The sequence below is a fragment of the Dendrobates tinctorius genome, unplaced genomic scaffold (genome assembly GCF_039654945.1).
Source record: "Dendrobates tinctorius isolate UK_male_01 unplaced genomic scaffold, ASM3965494v1 ptg000120l, whole genome shotgun sequence".
NCBI lineage: Eukaryota > Metazoa > Chordata > Amphibia > Anura > Dendrobatidae > Dendrobates > Dendrobates tinctorius.
The window spans coordinates 11,986,323-11,994,118 of NW_027361788.1; the positions used below are offsets into that span (position 1 = coordinate 11,986,323).

At 40.6% G+C, this 7,796-nt stretch overlaps 1 pseudogene; it reads left to right on the forward strand.

Annotated features, from left to right (window-relative positions):
- Positions 1–5,504: 5,504 nt before the first annotated feature.
- LOC141046797 (polymerase delta-interacting protein 3 pseudogene) lies at positions 5,505–7,205 on the forward strand (annotated as a pseudogene).
- Positions 7,206–7,796: the final 591 nt, after the last annotated feature.

The following is a 7,796-nucleotide window of genomic DNA, read 5'->3' on the forward strand; positions in this document are numbered from 1 at the left end:
CTTTTATACATAGATATTTGTTGCAGATTTAGATACTATGTAGATTAATACATAGAATGATCTAATATAGTTATATTCCATATCTAGAGTTGTTACAAATTTTTCACCAAGCCATTTTTGGAGTATGCATGACCTAATTAAAGGGGTTGTCTATATTTAGGGATAATTTTTTTCTTCTTTATTTTTGCCTAAAAATTATTTTTCTCATTGGTGTTTATTAAAAAAATGTAAACTTTTTTGCTTTCGATAATGTGTTTGCTGTACTGGCCGTTGCTGACTGGAGAATAGGTTAAAAGAAAATATATCAGTGAGCTCATTCTGACAGACCAATGGGAGAATTTTTCTCTCTTATCTCACTTTTTTTAACAGAGAATGGAGTGAAATGGGTTAAATCTGCTCTGCCGGTGAACGATGATGTAAAAGTGCCATAGTTCATCCAGACTAACCACAGTGTAGAACAAAACCACAGTAGTACACCATGGTTTGTACTGATGAAGAAGCACAGATTTAACCTAATTCACTCCATCCTCTGGTGATCTCCAAGCGTTGGGTCTGCAGCAGTCTTGAGCCTCTTTTTTTTTTCTTGAGCCTATTTTGAGGTAGTGATCACAAAACCCTACCAAATGAGCACCATTGCGCACAAACTCCCCATTTACACAGAAAAGACCTTATTGCCCTTCAACTTCCTATCTTATCTCACTTTTTTTAGTTTCTCTCAGCTTAGTTATGACCACATCAAAGTTGAATTTGCAAGGAAACAAGGTCTGTAAACAGTCACAAATATATATGGTACATTTCTATTAATATGGAATTTTTTACATTATATATTTGTATGGTGTAAATGCCGCTGTTCTCCTGAATATGGCGATGTTTTTCTTTTGTTCTTGCTCCTCTCCATTCCTGAGATATGGCCTCTTCGTCCCTGTATATAGAGCCAATCTTGATAGTCAAGTGGACTTGATCCTGAATCCTTCTCTGTGGCTACCTTCACGATGACCACAACCCCTTTGTAACAAGACTAAATTTACGTACAAAAAATAGAGGTCCATATCTCAGGAATGGAGAGGCGCAGGAACAAAAGAAAAACAATGCCAGATTCAGGAGAACAGTGGCATTTACACCAGGTAAAAACATTACATATTTATGTTAAGTGACAAGTCCCCTTTAAGTTAATGGCAAAACTGTGCCCATGTGCTTGATTCCAAATTGGGAGGTAAAGTCGTGGCTTTCACAAGGACATCATGTGTGCCTTTATAATTACATGCTACCAATGAATCTGTTCCATATATTTCATTAAAAAAGATGTAATATTGCTGCAAACCAAGTAGAAGCAGACATTTCCTATATGCATGACTTCACAGATCCTAATAGTATACATATGTGTATGTATCACAGACTAATCAAAGGGAAGGTGGCAAAGCAGTCCAGCTATAAATTCCTCCTCCGACAGAGTAAAGCACACAAACAGGGCGATGGTAATAAATGGAAATTATTTCTCTGAAGATATTTTTCTGCTACATGACTAATTCTGCGCATCAGGAAAGAGTCTTCCTTAACATTAATTACATAAAATGACAGGCAGGCTGAGGACTGCGGATGCTCATTATCTGAGAACATATTCACAAGTTTGCAATTTGCGAGAGAACTACCCCAGCGAAAATTAATCTCCCGTCTTTGCATGAGGCTCTTCTAATTTTGATGCTATTAACAAGTTTGCAGTATCACTCAGGCCCTGTCAGTATAATCAGGTTTCGGCGTGTTGGTGAGAGCACGCTGTCATTTAGAAGGATAAACCCTTCGATGCGCTCTCTTTCATGTAGCTGGTCCTACAAGCAGCCTTTTAATAAGGTTCTTTAATCATCCCCCCACCCCCTCTTTTTATACTCTCGAATTCCTCTCACTCTTTCTCTCCTTCCCTCTCTCTCGGCAGTTTTCCCCTCTATTCCTGTCCTCGTAGAGTGGGCTTTGAAGTTCAGCCGGGGATGAAATATTCATGACATTGTTGCAGATAAAGACAGATATTTCTGATCTTTCTCAGTTTTTTTTTTTTTGGGGGGGGGTGAATTTGGAATATTAGCGGGATTTATTACAACTCTTCTCCCAAAACATGTCTACACGGAAGGTGATTGTTAGGTTGTGTATATGTGTTTTATGCCTTTTTTTATACATACATATTTCAAGGCGTCTGAGGGTGTTTGCGTTATCGGTGTATCCTTTATGAGCGAGATACATTATCGTTATCACATGCATTAACGCCGCTGATAAATGATCCCAGATGAGTCTTCATTGGGCTACTTTAGTACAGCACTGTGCTTTACAAGTAGCATTTGCCTTGTAATCTATTATATAGCCTTCATGATTTGTTACCCAGGAGCTGAGGATAAAAGTAACCTTTCGGCACACGCAGATACATACGACAGAGACATTTAATGAATAGCATTCATCTTTAGTCCATATTTCCAGGTAGGGTTTATAATAATCTGGGTTAGACAAGTGGTGGATTGTTATAAGACTACATGTATAGATGGAGTAGATACTAGGGGGTATAACCACAAGATGACCAATTTTTATGGTACAGCTTTAGCAAATTGTAATTTGTCACAGTTTTCTTCCATGTTATATACCAAGCATGACAAGTCTTGTGAAAGCTAAAATAATGGCCCCAATCATGGAAGCAAAGAACTAATTCCTTATGTTGGCCACCAAGTTAACCTAGGGAGATTTATAGTCTAGGCAATGCTCCCTGGGAAAAAGTATGCAAATTTGTTCTCCTCCAATAGGGAGAAAGCTGGCTCTCTAGTGCCACCCATCAGGAGTAGCTGACCTATAAGTCAATGTCTGCGGATGGGCATCTTTTCTTTTTAGCTAAATATTCTAAGTCAAGTAAAGGGTCAGACATTGATTTGTAGGGGAGCTAAATTCATTGGGTGACATTAGAGAGTCAGTTTTCTTCTTCCTGGAGGAGAGCTCATTTGCATATCCTTTTCACAGGGAACATTGCCTGAACAATAAGATTGGGGCTGCATGGCAACCAATAATTGATAGATGACACTGCTACATCGCAGCCCAATACAAGTGAATGAGGTCACATTGTGAATCTGAGGGTACTGTGACCGCAACAAGAAAGGCACAAGAAGTCCAAATGCGTTGAATTGTTTTGTCACTTGCTTGCTTGTTGCAGTACCCTTGGGGTCGTCACTGCATTGCACCTGCTGTGCTGAGCAGAGCTTTAGAAAACACATTACAGAGGCCATTTCAGAGGGAGGATGGGAATATATGAGTCATTTTTTTAATCAATGAGTACACTATAGGTGCCATTATGCAGTTTAGAAGGCTATGTGGGGGCCTTCATACTATATGTGGTGGGCCATTATACTGTTTAGAGGGATAGTGGGAGCCATGATAATCTATGCGAGCAATTATACAGTGTGTCCTGGGTTGTGTCGGGGCCATCATACTGTGTGGAGGAGTGTGGGTCCCATTATAATGTATGGAGAGCTATGTTGTGGTAATCATTCTGTTTTGGGGTCACCATACTTTGTGGGGGAAAGCGTTACAGTGAGGTCATCAAACTGTGCGTGTGGAGGGTACTGTGGACTAGGAATTAATTGTGGGGTATCATACTGTATTTGGGGGCACTTTTGTTGGCTTCATACTTAATGGGGTCAATGAAAGGGTAATCTAGGTGCTTCAATAGGAGGAAAATTATTTTGTAAGGGCTGCAAAATTGTGAAATATGCTCTTCTGTGATCCTGTTGAATACTTTTAGTGATGAGCGAGCACTAAAATGCTTGGGTGCTTGTTGCTCAGGCCAAGCAAATTGGAATGCTCGGGTGCTTGAACTGAGCAAAGAGCCCAATGTAAGTCTATGGTAAAACCGAGCTTTTTTTGCTGCGACCCCCCCGGGGGTCCTTTTAAGGTCTAAAAACGTCTGAAATCAATGGGAATAAGGCTCAAAAGACTTGGGAACATCAAGGGAAATAGCCCTGAAAGCATTTCTGACTCCCAGGTCATAGCTGTGAACAATGTTGTCAGAGTCTTACGCCACTTTTACAGGCGCACAATAAAACATACAATAACGAAACCAAAATGGATTTTCCTGGGAAATATGTTAAAAAACATCTTTTCCATGGTAATGATTTGTAAGGCAAAATAAATAACCCAAAGCAAAAATGTTCCTCCACCATTTGGGCTATGTTCATACGTATTTTTTTTGTTGCGTTTTTCAACTTTAGCATTGCTTTCAACCAAAGCAAATGCATTCACTAGAAAATGGCATTTTAACATTTTACAACCTTATTTGGCCATGTGGTGTGTGACACATCATCAGACACATCCTGTTTAATTTTTGAAGGAGGGACTCTGAAAGTCACAGTCTACTTTTATAGGGCCAGCAGTCGGCCCTCACTTTTCTTAGAGAGCCATCAGCCAGCTATGCTATGTTGTTCCCATTATTAAACAGTAGGTCCCTTATACTATAATTGTGTATGCAGTGAGTGGCAGGGCTGCCCAAAATTTGGACGCACCCCAACAACCCATTGAACAGACGTCATGGATGACCACATGCAACCAAAGTTTCCAGTATTCCTTTGGTACTCCCATACTGTTTGCTTATGCATTGAATGCAAGGACTGCCCTGCACCAAAATTACACTCACCCCAATAAGCCTTTGAACCCACGTAGTGGATAGCCACATGAAACCAAAGTTCCCATTATTATGATTTTTTATGCCACATAAAGTTTGCCCATGAAGTGAATACAAGTGTGATGTACAGTATTCAGATGTACGGGACATCTTGTTCTCAAAGACTCCATTTTTGTGCTTGCGACGCCATTTTGTTGTTTACGGGTTAAATTTTGTAATAGGTGAAAGTTCACGGCTGTAATAAAACCAGACTGTCCCAGTCCGAACAAGATATGAGATTTGAGACCCTGAGGAATGTGCTATTGTTCTCTTCTCTATGCTACGTAGATATGGACATATATGTAGTTTCCGGTTTTCTTGTAATACTATTGGCTTATAAAGTAAATGCATTACGACGATGTTATTGGTAGCTATGTACTTTGCATAATTAAGCAAAATACTATAAAAAGAGGTGACATAATAAATGGGGTTAGCGATCTCCTTTGATCCTCCCATACAGAGACACATCTCCGTCTGGTCATTCCAGTTGCTAGCAACACTCTGTGGATTAATTTGGAAATCACTTGGTCAACCGTGAAGGGTTAATTTAGCCCTCCCTCAATAGCTACCTCGACACAAGGCCTGCCCCAAATTTACCCGCACTCCAATCCTTCAAGGAAGATAAGTGGAGGATGGCCTCCGAAAAATGTTTTCACAATTTAAAGGAGCAGGTCTCACTAAGTTTATGGGCTGACAAACATTTCCCCCTGGGGAGTACATATCAACATCCTGTGCCAACATTTTTTTTACGGGCATCATAAACACCCTTGAAAACAATAACACAGTTGCTGCTGGGAAGGTGCAGGTTTGTAGCAGTAATATGATGTACGTGTCATTGGATGAAGTGATCAGGAAAAGGGGCATGGTGACAGCAGGAATGGGAACCTACAGGATTAATAACAGGGGGGCTATGGGAGGTATGAGATCCAGGATCCAACCTACAATGATTAGTTGATTACCCACCACCAATTACTGGAATGCATTTTGATGCCTGTCAGATGATAGCTGTAACAGATGCGCGTCTCAAGCTAGGCATAAAAGATTCCCGTGAAAAAGTGGTAGCAAAAGACACACGTTTCCATATAAAGGGTAAAGTGCAAGATGCTCGTAAGATGATGAATTCTAGAAAGCAGCAGATTAGTGTTGGAGGTCAACCAACCAAACTGATGGATGCTCGTGAAAAACTAAGTTTAAAGCGAAGTGCACCTGCCGTAACGATCAACTCACCTTTGGCACAAGGTTCTTCATCTTCACCCATAAATATTACCAAGACCATCAAAATTTCACAGCCGAAAACTATTTCTTCAGGTGTAATGAACAATGTTAAAGGAATGCAAATGAACGTTGTTAACCACGAACTAGGGAAACCACAGATTTCCTCTTTACAAGATATGCATGATGATGGTATTGATGACGACTTGGAACTTTCCCACATCCCCACCAAGAAGACGAAAATCACAGCTGCCAACACTGTGCAAAAAAGGCCGTGAATGTCTGGAAATTCATTTTCTCTTGGGCAAACTTTACCTCTTACTAAAGTGGTACAGAATGATGCACACATAGCTTCCATGTCTACTCAGCATGAGACTTCACCACCTTTATTGCACACAAGGGCTCTAACCAACAAGTCATAGACACTTGTTACAAAGAAGGACAGTTCTTCAGTAGGGTCGACTCCAAAAGAGTCTGTTTTTAGCCATTTAGAAGGCAAAAAAATTGACCGCTAATAATTTGCATCCAAGAGTCACAGATGAAGATATCGTGTAGCTTTTATGTGTATATGGTGCCTTGAAGCTTGCACGCTTGTTGAGTTATGGAGTTGCAGAGGTTGTGCTTATAAGAAAGGAAGATGCAGTTGTTGCCTATAAAAAACACAACAACAGATACCTAGATGGACAACCAATGAAATGCAATCTTCATTTGAATGGTAGTGGGATAACATCAGACCAGCCCATCCTTCAAAGATTAAGTGACAACCAATCAAATAAGGAAGGTGAATCTAGAAGAAACACAGCCTCCTCCTCCTCCTCCAGTGTTGCTTCAAATCCTCCAGCTGAAGTTGATCCTGATACTATCTTAAGGCTATGTGCACACGGTGCAGAATCACCTGCGGGTTTTTCCGCACGGAGCAGCAGGTTAAACCGCAGGTAAAGTGACCTGCGGTTTTCCTGCGGTTTGGTCTGCGGTTTTGCCCTGCGGTTTCACACCTCTACTATGTTAAAGGTGTGAAACCGCTGCGGAAACCGCCCAAACAATTGACATGCTGCAGTTTGTAAACCGCATCAAAACCGCACGGAAAAAACCGCACCGTGAGCACAGCGTTTTTGAAAACCCATAGGGTTTCATTGTACTGTACTTGGTCTGCAGAACTACTGCGTTTCCGCAGGGCCAAAACCGCTGCGGAAACACAGCAGAATCCGCAACTTGTGCACACAGCCTTAAAGCACTCTTTAAATCCTCAGAGTCATCAGCAGTCATCCAACTGTTTAGTGCTCATCAGCAGCAGGTAGTTGATGTTTGAAGGAGTCTGGCATCAGACATTGGACAATTAATCCTGTTCTCAGCATTGTAGTACAGTTCACATTCGTTGTGGGGCAGTTGTGTTACTGCGTCAAGAATTTCCGTTTTACCTTTGCTCTAGTATTCTGATCCAGCACGATTATGGTTCTACTGTTATGTCAAGGGAGGCTAAATGTTGAATAACTTTTTAAAATTTCTTCAATAATCTGTTTCTGTTTAAAAGATAACCTTTGTTGTTTTGTAGTTTTAATATCTGGATTCTTCCAAATGGATGTGAAGACCTGCATATTCCAGTAAATGGGGCGGAATTACTAAGTGTTCACCAATTGTGTTCTAGACAAAAAATGTTTTATGCCTAATGTTGCACACTGTGAAAATCTCATCCAGAACCCTACAATCGTAGGCAATACTTATTGCCCTGCGGCTGAAGCATGTTGTGATATCTGTGATCTGAATACAGAGAAATGCTGAAGGGAAGTAGATCATGCTAATAGTGATCTAAATACTGAGATGTGTACAGAGAAATGCTGGGATTGCACAGATTGTGGTTTTCTATCAACTTCATCTGCATTTACAAATTTGTATTTAATGC